The sequence below is a fragment of the Bos javanicus genome, chromosome 22, assembly GCF_032452875.1.
Source record: "Bos javanicus breed banteng chromosome 22, ARS-OSU_banteng_1.0, whole genome shotgun sequence".
In the NCBI taxonomy this organism is placed as follows: domain Eukaryota; kingdom Metazoa; phylum Chordata; class Mammalia; order Artiodactyla; family Bovidae; genus Bos; species Bos javanicus.
The window spans coordinates 52,919,205-52,933,575 of NC_083889.1; positions in this window are offsets into that span (position 1 = coordinate 52,919,205).

The window sequence follows — 14,371 nt, forward strand, 5'->3', positions numbered from 1 at the left end:
GGCAGGCCCTGCAGGGACCATGACTTGGCTAGAACCAGAGTTATTGTGCAAAATGCTCTGGATTATCCATGAGCTTGAACCTGCTGTGCATCAGGCCGCCCTCTGCCCTTCAGAGAGTAAACGAGCCCAGGATGGTGTGACAAGCCACGCTTCGGGGTCACTTTACAGGATGACTTAGAGATGTGTGTTGTCCTTTGGAGCCGCTAATCCACTCAGGGAGCTTGGTGATGACATTTCACAGTTTGCTTAGTTCTCCCCCAGCAGGAGCAGGAACTGGACACCGATGACCATCTTCCAGCAAAGGCATTAAACTGAGAAGGGCTTCTCAGTTGAAAGGGGCCTTCAAGCAATTTCAAGGAGCTTGTTGAGTTCTTGGGTTAAACATCTGAAATGGTCCCTATCTGAGAACAGTCAGGTCATCTTCAGACCCTGCTGGGCTACTAGTAAGCGTGCTTATAACTTAATTATATGAGTGTCAGTGTCAGAGCTCAAGCCTCCACTGTAAAATCCGAGGGCAGTGACGCAAGTGGAATTGCTGATGTTCAATCTGTAGAGGTATTTTAATAAATCTTTTCTCTCCTACTGTGAATGCCTGTTGGAATAGCAGAACTAGATCATGCAGTGGAGATTTTCTCATCAGGGGAAGAAGGAGCTAAGCATCACCTATTCAAAATGATAGCAACAGCAACGCTGATATCACTGGACTGTATGTAAAGGTAAAGATACCCATTTTGCTTTTACTGTTTTTCTGCTGATACACGTTATATGCAAACAGAGAGGACAGGATAAAAAAGCTATTAAAATATTTATTCTGTAAGTTTTTAACTGCATCTTCCTCTTTAAAAGAAATACACAATGGAACAATATTTAATAGGTGAAAGATTGTCTTGAAAGTTTTTTTTTTTTTAACTGACATGCCATATACATATATTCCTCAGACCTTAGACAAACCATTAGCAAGTCCTTTAAGAAAAAATGTATCAACCTGAGCTTCTGAAGAGTTGCTTCTCCTTTAGTGCTCACAAGTGATCTGAAAACCTACTTAAGGCCCTAGCATGGAATTTCACAGTCTCCATAATTCATTTACTCCAAAGGACAAACATTTCTGATTTTCGTAGTTTGAATTTTGAATTGACAACACGGAGTCAAAAGATTGACGGACCCATGTGACCCATGACGTTGCTGAACCACTGAATTCACCAGCCCTAGATCCCAGGGACAGAGGAGCCTGGTGGGCTTCCGTCTATGGGGTCGCACAGAGTCAGACACGACTGGTGCGACTTAGCAGCAGCAGCAGCAGAGGCTTCCAACTTAGGAAACCATCGTGAGAACATGAATTTCCTTCATAGTCCTCAGTCAGTTGAGATGTTCTTTCACATCTTTTTCTCTAGAATATAATCTATTCTTTCTCCTTTCCTGTTCTTTCTGAATTTTCCCTCTCCTCATCTTTCTGGTAAGGTTTCCATACACACTGGCTCAGACACACACTGGCTCAGACACACACATGGGAAAAGGCATACATTTGGAGGCTGTGGCTCAGCTTCCCTGGGCTTCCCTGGGGGTAAAGAATCTACCTGCAATGCGGGAGACCTGGGTTTGATCCCTGGGTTAGGAAGATCCCCTGGAGAAAGGAATGGCTATCCACTCCAGTATTCTGGCCTGGAGAATTCCATGGACTGTATAGTCCATGGGTCGCCAAGAGGAGGACATGACTGAGCGACTTTCACTTTCTCTTGGAGGCTCTGGATTTGAATCTCAGCTCTGTCACTGGTTGATTCACACTAGTTAAGTAGTTTTGTTAAGTCTCAGCTTCTTCATCGTAAAAGAGGAATGATAGAACCTATAGAGAGGGACTTCGCTGGGGGTCCAGTGGCTAAGACTCTGAGCTCCTAATGCAGGGCGCCTGGGTTTGATCCCTGGTCAGCGAACTATATCCCACATTCCACAGTTAAGACCTGGCACAGCCAAATAAATAAATAAATATATATATATATATATATACACACACACACATATTTAAACCTGTAGAGAGATATAATAACAGTAAACAATTGTTTTATTAGTATTATAAATAAAAGCTAACATTTATTAACTCTCTTTAGGTGTCTGGTACTGTTCCAAGTTTTGTAGGTACAAGCACAGTATGCTATACATTGTACACCTAAGACTGGGGACTATCGTCACTCCCACTTCATAGATAAAAAGACAGCGGCACAAAAGGGTAAGCGTCTTATCTGAGGTCATATCGACAGTAAGTGACAGATTGGGGTTTGAACCCAAGCAGCGTGACTTCAAAGCCCTTAATCCATCGTGAGCTCCAGCATTGTTAAAGGTCACACCCAGATTTCTCTGGGTCTCTGCCCTGTGCTTCCATCATCTGTTCCCCGGTGATAAGTTTCATGGGGATGGGGGTTGAAACTTCATGCAAAGCTGTGGGGCTGCCAGATAAAGTGAGAAGAGAGGACAGCACTCAGGCCAGACCCCCCTCCCTCAAGGGACATCTCTTGCGCACCAAGGTCATGTCAGTACCAGCAGGGCAGCCCATACAGGCTCTGTCGGGGGCTTTCTGTTTTCTTTGTTTGAACTGTTTATTTTGAAATAATTATAGATTCACAGGGAATTTCAAAGAGATGGACAGGGTGGCGCTGCACACCCTCCACCCAGTTTCCGCCAAGCACCTTATATAACCACAGTGCAAGAGCAAAACCAGGAAATACCCTGCTACCATCCGCAGAGCTTCTTCAGGCTTCCCTGGTTTCACAAGCACTTGTGTGTGTGTGTAGCTCTGTGTAGTTTTATGTGTGCAGATTTGCACATCCGCCATCACAGTCAAGACACAGACTTGTTTCCATGGTGCAGATCCCCCGTGTTTTCCTTTTATACTCACGGCCACTTCCCTCCTTCCTTCCACCCCAAACCTCTGCCAACTACTAATTTTTCCTTCATCTCTGCAATTTTGTCATTTCAGTAATGCTATATACTGCAGAAACCATGCAGTGTGAACTTTTGAGGTTGACTTTTTGCATTCAGCCAGATTTCCTTGAGATCCATTTAAACTGTTGTGTGTATCAACAGTTTGTTCCTCTGCATTGCTCAGTAGTAGCCCATGATGTAAATGCATCAGCTTCTTTCATTATTTACCTACTGAAGGATGTTTTGATTCTTTCCGGTTTTTTGGATATTATACCCAAAGCTTCTATGAACATCCATGTACAGGCTTTTTGAGAACAGACAAAAATCCTTCTCTGGAATAAATACCCAAGAGTTCAATTGCTGGGTCATATGGTAAGTATTTGGGCTTCCCTGGTAGGTCACTTGGTAAAGAATCTGCCTGCATGCAGGAGACCCTGGTTCAATTCTTGGGTTGGGAAGATCCCCTGGAGAAGGGATACACTCCAGTATCCTTGGGCTTCCCTGGTGGCTTATATGATAAAGAATCCACCTGAAATGCAGGAGACTTAGGTTCGATCCCTAGGTTGGGAAGGTCCGCTGGATGAGGGCATGGCAACCCACTCCAGTATTCTTGCCTGGAGAATCCCCATGGACAGAGGAGACTGGTGGGCTACAGTCTATGGCATTGCACAAAGTCAGACATGACTAAGCGACTAAGCACAGGGCAGTCCATGGTAAGTATTAATACATGTTTAGGTTTTTAGGAAACTGCGAAACTACTTTCCTTTGTTTTTTAAAACTACTCTTTTTAAAATAATTTCACACAATAGAAATTTTGTTAGGAAAGAATAGTACAGAGTTTCATACCGTCACCAAGATTAACCAAATGTTAATTTTGCAACATTAGCTATAGCATTTCCTACATCTCTCTCTCTTTCTGTCTACCTATCTATCATCTCTCTGTCTCTATCCATCCATCCATCCATCCATCATCTCATTTCTGAACTGTTTTAAAGTAAGCTGCATACGTCATGTCATTTTTCTCCTTGTTGTTGCTGAGTCGCTAAGTCATGTCTGACTCTTTGTGGCCCCATGGACTGCACCACACCAGGCTTTCCTGTCCTTTGCTATCTCCTAGAGTTTGCTCAAACTCATGTCCATTGAGTCGTTGATGCCATCCAACCATCTCATCCTCTGTTGCCCCCTTCTCTTCTTGCCCTCAATCTTTCCCAGCATCAGGTTCTTTTCCAATGAGCAGGTTCTTCGAATCAGATGGCCAAAGTACTAGAGCTTCAGCTTCAGCATCAGTTCTTCCAGTGACTATTCAGGGTTGATTTCCTCTAGGATTGATTGGTTTGATCTCCTTAAAGTCCAAGGCATTCTCGAGTCATTTTCCTTCTAAATACTTCATATTTCAGTGTGTATTTCCTAAAAGCAAGGACATTCACTTACATAACCACCATATAGTGGTCAAAATGAGGAAGTTTAACAATTATTATCTCAAACACATGTTTTTCAGATTTTTCTCAATGCAACTGATAGCAGTTCTCCCCCCTGAAATCCAATCCAAGATCATACAGACATTGCATTCACTTGTCATGTCTCCTTGATCTCCATTAATCTGGAAAAATTGCTCATCCTTTTAATTTAATTAATTAATTTAGGTCTTTTGTGACAGTGACAGTTTTTAATACCATAGGTCAGTATTTTATCGAATACCCTTCAGCTTGGCTTTGTGTGGTATCTTGTCATCATTAGAATCAGATTATGGATTTTTGGCCTAAGTGCCACTGAAGTGATGTTTCCTGCTCAGGGCACCCTAGCAGGAGGCACAGATAGCCATTTGTTCCAGTGCTGGTGGTGTCTGTTGATCATTGATTAACATAGTATCTGCCAGTTTTATCCACTGTAAAGCTATTATTTCTCCCTTTATAGTAAGTATTTTGTGGGGAACTAATATGAGAATGTGTAAATATCTTGGTGCTCATCAAACTTCCAGCCTCTAGGTTTAGCATTCACTGATGACTCCTGCCTGCAACATTTTTTATAATAATAAACATTTTTATAAATCTAATTTGATCTTTCCGTCTACATAATTAGCTGGCATTCTACAGTAGTGTTTGCTCTTCTCAGCTATCTGTCTGTCTATTGGTCAGTCTAGATATTGTCAGTATGGACTCATGGATTATTATTTTATTCAATGGATTATAATCTCTTATTACCATTTTTTATTTCAATGCCCAGACTACTGCAGATTTGCGAGGGGTAGCCTCTTCAAGTTGGCTTCTATGTTTTTTGACACATCCCCATCCTTCCCTGGTGGCTCAGACAGTAAGAATCTGCCTGTGATGCAGGAGATCTGGGTTCAATCCCTGGGTTGGGAAGATCTCCCAGAGAAGGGAATGGCTACCCACTCTAGCATTCTTGCCTGGAAGATCCCATGGACAGAGGAGCCTGGCAGGCTACAGTCCATGGAATAGCAGAGTCTGACATGACTGAGTGACTAACAGCAAAAACAACATCCTTCTTGAGGCCTTCCTTACTTTTTGGCACAAGATGTTCCAGGCTTATCTTGTACCTTTCCTGCCCCAGCCCTGGTATCAGCCACTTCTCTTTGAAGCCCTGGCTCCTTTTACTAAGAAGGGTGTTGATGCAGCAAGACCAGGGTGCTGGGTGTGCCTATTGCAATGGAGAGGTCACAGCTTCCAAACCCTCTCAGCATCTGGGTTTCGAGCTTTCTGAAGTTGAGTTAGGGGGACGCTGCATAACCTAATGCTGCTTGATTGGTTTCTAGTTGCATTCATTCCTAAGACAGCCCCATACACTGGAAATGGGATGTTTTCTGAGTTGAGGGTTGGAACAATGCCCTCAGTGAACTTGGCTTGGCCTAGCAGGGCAGCTGCGAGAGCTATACAACTGAAGCAGTTCTTGGAGGATAGGAGAGAAGACAGGGCCACAGCCCGAGGAGAAGACTCCTGAAACAGCCACCAGACAGAGCATTTGGAAAATGCAGCTGCTTTGCTCCTCATGTAGCTCCTGTCCCAGAGGAGACCCTGCTAGATGGAGATGTTGTTGCTTCTGCTGTTGATTTTGTTGTTATTGTACACTGCCTTTCTCCTTTCTTAAAAACAAGGAATTTGTGGTGATTCAATTTTTGTCTCAAAATGGTGAAGGAGAATTCCAGGGGTAGCCAGAGCCCAGCTGGAGTTTGTGATGTTGTGCTCAACATGGCATATACTCTTAGCTCTGAGAGCTGAGTCATCGGATATGGTGGTGGGGATGGGCAGAGAGAGAGCAAAATAAAAACATGAAAATAGGACTCTCCGACAGATGATAACTACCCAGGTTTAAAAACCCTCCTCCAAATGGGCCAAGGGAAACCGATTAGTAAGACCAGCCTGCATACCAGGTATCCTAATCATTAAGAGTCATTCAGCTCTAGGCCAGTGGGGACCTGGTCTAGCCAGCAGGCTCACAAATGGGACTTTGTGAGATCCTTTTTATAAGGAACAGGGCTGCTTTACTAAGCTTGGGGGCTTCGTGGAAGCAAAAAAGTTATGAATCTTTGGTTAGAAGAGGGCTGGCAGGAAATATACTTGCAGCCCAGACCAAGGAAGTGGAAGAGTCCCCAGGAAAGGCCATCCCCGACCTTTGCAATAGGGCTCTGAGAAGCCCCTCGTTAGAGGAAAGTACTTTCATTCAGCGCCAAGATGCAAATACTGCCCCTCCACAATGTTAGGCCTTTCACAGGCAAGTTCAAGGTCAGTAAGGCAGAAATCGGGGGAGGGCAACACAGCCTCTTACTAACCTGGGTTTTGCAACACTGCAAGTATTTATATGGGTTGCATGATATTTCTGGCCCTTAATTCAGCTGCTTTTCTGGGATAAGCTCACTGGAGCAGGAAAGGCCTTCCTAGGGCTGGTAGCACCGAACTTTCCTGTTAAGAAAATGGCTGTCATTCTTTCTAATACTCCATGGAGTGAGTTTCATTCCCTAAAAAATTCACACTGCTTTACACATGACATATTAGTTACCCCATTGTTTCATACTTGCAAAGAATGTAAAATTAGTAAGATGATAAAATATTTAAATTTAAATAGAGGAGACTTGACTTTGCCGACAAAGACATTACTTTGTTGCAAAGGTCTGTCTAGTCAAAGATATGGTTTGTCCAGTAGTCATATATGGATGTGAGAGTTGGACCATAAAGAAAGCTGAGTGCCGAAGAACTGATGCTTTTGAACTGTGGTGTTGGAGAAGACTCTTGAGAGTCCCTTGGACATCAAGGAGATCAAACCAGTCAATCCTAAAGGAAATCAACCCTGAATATTCATTGGAAGGACTGATACTGAAGTTGAAGCTCCAATTCTTTGGCCACCTGATGCAAAGAACTGACTCATTGGAAAAGACCCGGATGCTGGGAAAGATTGAAAGCAGGATGGGAATGGGGCAACAGAGGATGAGATGGTTGGACGGCATCACCGACTCAATGGACATGAGTTTGAGTAAGTTCTGGGAGTTGGTGATGGACAGGGAGGCCTGGCATGCTGCAGTACATGCAGCATGAGTCGCAAAGAGTCGGATGCGACTGAGTGACTGAACTGAACTGAGAGGAGACTAATTTTCTATGAGGGGGGCAGAGAAAGATGAAACTAATATTTACGTATGTTCTATTGTGAAGCATTTGATGCTGTATTGTAGTTCTTTACTGATTGTCCTCACATGAGGTTCTTGTCCCTATTTTATAGACATGAAAACTGAGTCTGGGAAAGACTGAACAACAAGCCTATGATCTCACAGCTGGAAATGGCAGAGCTGAGGCTCAAACCTATGTCAGTCTGATCTCAAAGTCTGCAAGTGCTGTTGAAGCTGGTGTTTGTACCTGGTTGAAATTGGCCTGTATATTAGGCACATAGGATATCAGTAGTAAATATCCATATAACAACATGATTAACATGTGTAACCTGATCCGCACTTGAGGATGCCTCTACTTAAAGATTATTATCTGTCTTTTTTCTGCAGTGGCTCAGCAGTAACGAATCTGCCTGCCAATGCAGGAGATGTAGGTTCAATCCCTGGGTCGGGAAGATCCTCCTGGGGAAGAAAATGGCAATGCACTCCAGTATTCTTGCCTGGAAAATTCCATGGACAGAGGAGCCTGGTGGGCTACAGTCCATGGGGTTGCAAAAGAGTCAGACATGACTTAGAGACTAAACATACATGAAACGTGAACTATAGTCACCACAAGCAAGAGGTCTTTGGATGGCTGGGCCAAACCCACGAGAAGTCTGGAAGCTGTGTTAGCAGTCCACAGCAGCACTGTGTCCCTGACTTTGTCATCCCTGGATGACTTTAGCCTTAAACCTGTGCTCCTTCACTGCGACCCGTGGGGTGGTTAAATAGGAAGTAGCTTACCATCTTTCATCTCCCTTCCTCTTCTCTCAGCAATTCCTTTTCCAGGGCTAATTCGCTTTCAGGCTCTGCCTGACCTAATGAAGAGGCTGGGAGCCCTGAGATATGACTGTAATTCTGCACAGCTGAACATTTAATATTGATTTTGTAGGATGTTTTTTAACTTACAAAGTGCTTTCAATCACATTGTCTAATGAGTTATCAACAAGGGTTAGGAAAAGTGGTAAGAAGTAAGGTAAAGATGACAAAAAGTGTTAAGATGAGCCTGGGAATGAGGCTCATCCTCTGGAGAGGGGGTGGAGGTTGATGAAGAAAGATTGTGAAGGTGAGCCAGCCCCTGAGCACCAGGCAGAGGCAGGACAGGACTTGACAGAATCACTGACCCACAGGCCCCATTTCCCAAGACCCTTGCCCACTGCAGACCCCAGCTGATAGAGAGCCAGGAACCGTAATTTCTCCAAGAGACAGCTACGGTGAACTCTGACAGAAGCTTCCCTCTGACGCTTCACATGCCTTCATGTGGTCAGGACCACAGGACCATTTTGTGATGCATTTATCTATGCCCTGGTGGCTTATCCTTAAGAACCTCATTTAGAATAGTGCTTTGCCAAAGATAAGAGTTGTGAAGTTGACAGGGCCTCGGACCGTGTCTCTCTTGGCCTGACCTTTTCTACTCCTTTATGAGTCTGATCCATATTCCATTACCTTCAGATAAGCTGTGCTTGCTTGGTGGGGAGTGGGTGCCAGTGAGTAAGCTGCCTGGATTCTACCAGCATTTTCACAGTCTTCCCTGCCATTCTGTACAGAAAAATGAGAATGGAGGCAGATTTTCCAGCAGTGCCGTGGGGAAAATTATTCTGGGCAAGGACTTTATGAACTCTTTCCAGCCACCAAAAATGAGGCTGCTGAGTCCAGGCATGTCTGGCCAAACACGTCCTTACATTTCAAGGGAACAGCTTGGGAAGGGCGGGGTGAGGCCCACACAGCAGCCGCTCTCTGGCCAGCCCCGAGGCTGGCCGCATGAAGTGGGGGTCGGGTTGGTGCCCTTGTGATGGAGCTCCTCCTCCACTCCCCGCCCAGGATGCGGGTGGCTGAAAACAGGTATGCAGAGGATGGTATGCTGATGCCCTCTGTCAGGAGTGCAGCTGGTGGTCTGTGAGCCAGCACCCAGCCAGGGCCGCCTCTGCACAGCGGCGATACCAGCAGCTGGACCCGAGGGCCTCCCTCTACCCAGTCAGGACCCTGTGTTCTCCAGGATTTCCTGACGATGGTCTGCTCACTCCAGTGATGAGACGTGACTTGCTGCATAAAGTGGGGATCTATTCCCCACAGAGTGATAATACTGTTGTTTCAGATTTGAACGCTGAACCTGAGTATTTCCATTTGCTCCATATTTAGCACCACCTGCTCTGTACTTTTCTCCTCTGTGTAGCTGTCTCTCTACACCCCAGGCTGTGGGCACCATGGCCTGTGGGGTTATGTCCTGTGCGTCCTGTGCGTTTGCCCCAGGCATCTAGGACAATGCTGTGTTGCTGTTGTTCACCTCCTAAGCTGTGTCTGACTCTTTGGGACCCCATGGAATGTGGCACATCAGGCTTCCCTGTCCTTCACTATCTCTCAGAGTTTGTTCAAATTCATGTCCATTGCATCAGTGATGCTATCTAACCATCTTATCCTCTGCTGCCTTCAATCTTTCCCAGCATCATGGTCTTTCCCAAAGAGTTGGCTCTTTGTATCGGGGGGCCAAAGTATTGGAGCTTCAGTTTCAGCATCAGTCTTTCCCAGTGAATATTCAGGACTGATTTCCTTTAGGATTGAATGGCTTGATCTCCTTGCTGTCTAAGGGCCTCTCAAGAGTGTTCGTCAGCACCACAGTTTGGAAGCATCAATTCTTTGTCACTCAGCCTTCTTTTTGGCCCAATGCTCACATCCATACATGACCACTGGAAAAATCATAGCTTTGACTATATGAACCTTTGTTAACAAAGTGATGTCTCTGCTTTTTAATACAGTATCTAGGTTTGTCATAGTTTTCCTTCCAAGGAGCAAGCGTCTTTTAATTTCATGGCTGCAGTCACCATCTGCAGTGATTTTGGAGCCCAAGACAATAAAATCTGTCCCTCCTTCCACTTTTCCCCTTCTATTTGCTGTGAAGTGATGGGACTGGATGCCATGAATCGTCGTTTTTTGAATGTTGAGTTTGAAGCCAGCTCTTTCACTTTCCTCTTTCTCCCTCTTCAAGAGGCTCTTTAGTTCCTCTTCACTTTCTGCCATTAGAGTAGTATCATCTACATACCTGAGGTTGTTGATATTTCTCCTGGCAGTCTGTGGGGTTGTGATTCATCTAGCCTGACATTTTGCATGATGTACTCTGCAGATAAGTTAAATAAGCAGGGTGACAACATTCAGCCTTGTCATACTCCTTTCACAGTTTGCATACAGCAAGCATTTTTTCCCATACTAAATGTTTGTTAGCTCAAGAAAATCAGTAACAGTAGATTTAATTTGATTCAAACCCATATTTGGGGGATGAGATGGGGCTAGGGATGGAGGATGGGGCTTAAGGACCTGGAATGTGGAGTCAGTGTTGGAATCTGTCTTCACCTACCAGCTATTTGGCCTTGGGCAGGTTAGTCACCTTCTCTGAGTCTCAGTTTCTTTCGCTGTGAAATGGAGGTAGTGATAGTTACTCAACACTATTGTTGAAAGCATCAAATGGGATCACAAGCATGTACACATTTTCTAGCAAAGTTCCTGGCAAAGCAAGTCCACGATAGATGGATGAGTCTTGGAAACTGTTATGAAAACATTAAGAACCAAAGGGGTTAAATAGTGTGTCCCAATTAATACAATGAGTACTATTTATTCAATTACACTACAGTGTGGGGTATGCGTACTTAGTCATATCTGACTCTTTGTGACCCCCTGGACTGTAGCCTGCCAGGCTCTTCTGTCCATGGGATTCTCCAAGCAAGAATACTGGGATGGGTAGCCACTCCCTTCTTCAGGTTCCAACAAAAGAAGCCACTGCAATGAGAAGCCTTGAGAATAGCCCCTGCTTGCCACAACTAGAGAGAAGTCTGCCTGGAGCAATGAAGACCCAGCTCAGCCAAAACCAAAAAACCCTATGGAAAAAAAGAGAAGATGATGAAGAGGCTAGCTAGGGCAGAGAGCTGAGTCCCAGGCAGCTGCTGTTCCTTCCCCTCCAGCCTGGGAGCCAGGAGATGGGCCTGGTCTTTGCCCTCACCTTGGGGAAGGATGGACCCCTCTACCTGCTGGGGCTGCCACCTCGGGCAAGTGTAAACATTGTTTTCAGGCAAGAGCAACAAAAAATGCTCTACTCCTGATGTATTCAGGGAAATCATCTATTGGATTTTAGTCCAAATGTCTCCCAAGGTGGAGGCTGTGCACAAAAAGGCTTAGGGGAGTCTGGCCACCTCTGATCATGCCAGGTGTCTTGCCCAGGAGTGGAGCAGAAGGGTGCTGGGAGCTGAAGGAAATGCCCTCAAGTGTGAACTCAAGTTACTCAGTACTGCTGTGTGGGGGTTGAACTCTGAAATGTTTTGCCATTTGCAGAAGAAAAAATAAAGAGAAAGAAAGAAGAAAGGGATACACTCCTCTTAATGATCCCATTAAAATGGGAACCTCATCTACCAACTTTCTAAAGCCATTGTTTTAGAACCAGGCCACGTGCTCAGCTCTGTTTATGTTTGGCCAGGGGTGTTTAGCACACGCTGCAGTGAGGCAGCCAGAGGGAAAACTGTTTGGAAGAGACTTACAGGAAAAGAGCTGATTCCCGGGAAGCCTGGTGGTGGGACCTCCCCGCCTCCCTTCCAAAACCTTTCTTGAGCACCACTCACATGCTGGCACTGGTGCCGGTGGGGATGACGATGAGCAGCCTGCCCGGGCCCTCATTCTGCCCACAGCACATGGAGGCTCAGGCCTTGAGACCACTTGCTGGCAATGGAGGGGGTGAGACTTGCTCCTAGGCCGTTGGAGTCCAAATCCACTGTGCTGGGAAAAAGACCAAGCTTTGGATGGCCAGTGCTTGGCAGCCTGAAAAGGTGTGTCTGAGGTTTCCTGCTCTTCTCCATCCTCTTTAAAGCCCCTTCTTTCTCATCACTCCACCTCTTCCCAGCAGAGGCCCCATCCAAGGAGGAGGCTTTTCTCCCCTATGTGCAGGAAAGAGCTTTCTTGGCTTCTTCCAGGGCCAAAGGGAAAAGTGGCTCTTCAATAAGAATTATCCTATCTACTGCATGATCTCCAGGAGCATGTGTATCTATTGAGTACCTATGGCTCTGAGCCTCCTTTTGGCCATTTTTCAATGGGCGGTTGTAACAACTCACTTCCCAGTGAGAGCACATGCCTCAGTGATTGATAGACACCAGGGGAAGGGCCACATCCATTTCGAAGAACATCAGTCAGGTCTGCCCACCTAACAGTTTCAAGTTGGAAAGAAGCTGGGGACCAGTAACATGGCCATACAGGGAGACGGTGCTGTCTTCCCAACTCCACACTCTAGATGTGGTTGCTGGCCCTGCAGACTAGCGTGCACCAGGCAGCTGTTATTACTTCTCCTAAGAAGTGAAATGAGGCACGGCTGAACTCAGAACTAGCTCCAGATAGCTGTGCAGAGTGACTCTTGCAGAGAAAACAATGAGCTTCCTATATTTTCCTGTGAAAGGTTGTTGCTGAACCACGAAAGATGCCAGGATTCTTGGCCTCCAGAGGGGATGAAATCAATCTGGGGCCAGAGATGAGGCTTGATCACTCAGAGCTTTTGTGTAATAAGGTTTTATTAAAGTATAAAAAAGATAAAGCTTCTGACATAGACATCAGAAGGGGGCAGAGCCTAGAAATTGACTCTCTCACTTGGCTGGAGTGCACATCACCTATTGCTATATTACCTGGTGCTTCTAACTTGGGGCTTTTAGAAGCTCATGGAGTTACAAGGTAATTAGTTTTATCTTCCTTCGTGGACTTCCCTCCTTCCCCTGCCCAGAGAGGAAGGAATCCTGGACTTGGGGTGACTCTGACCCTTGGTTAGGCTATGCCTAGGCTGGCAGAGATGAAGCCAAGACCATCAACAACTCTGAGTGGAGACAGAGCCAAAGCTTTGAGAGAAAGGTCTTAGGCGAAGAATCTAACCAAGGCTGTTTTTTGTTGGATGGGGCATTTGACATTTCTGTTTGTAACTGGGATGTGTTTGTATAACTGGGACACACTTCAGAGTGGGAAACACCTTTTATCCAAATATCTCCAAGTACCATAGAAAAATGAACATCTTACTTTTCATGATTCCAGACAAAATTTGATTTTCTTCTCATAGCACACGGGTTTTGTTTTGATGGGCTAGTCTGGAAAATCTGACTGACATTTCTGATTGACATTGATTACATGCTGATGTATCTAGTATGTAGTCCTTGGCTTTTTTTTTTTTTTTTCTGAATAAAAATAAACTAGAGTGATCTGGAATTAGATAATATCGCACTTGTCTTCTGATTCCTACTGCATGAGGGCTCCCTGTACAACTGGGGTTAATCTGTGATGGGTTAATTTACATCATGCATTCAACATAAGAAATAATTTTGTGGCTTAAAAGTGCTATATCACTTAGGAGAAGAATTGTGACCTCTCTCTTCTGCTTTCTTTTCTTCATTTATCCCCCCTCCCCCCCATCAGAGTTGACCTAGTGGGTGAGGTGGGCCAATTCTCCTGGGAGTTGCAGAGGCTCCTGGAAGTGACCACAGCTGGGGAGGGCCTTCTTCTCTGAAGGAGCCACAGACCATACTGAGGTCAGTTTTGTCACACAGCATGCTGCCTGTTCTTCCTGTCTTTATCATCTTCCCTCCCAATGGGGATGTAGGAGATGGTCTCCAGAAGTGTTAATTGTCTTTAATGCAGCTGTTAATGAGAAAGGAGATGATAAAGAACCAGTCCCCTTCCTGCCTTCCTCCCCCTCTTCTTCCCTCCCTCCCTCCTTCCCTCCCTCTTCCATCTACAGTATCTACAGAGCAGCTCTAGGGTCCCTGGCGGTTTGGCATCCAGGGGCTGAGAATGCTGACA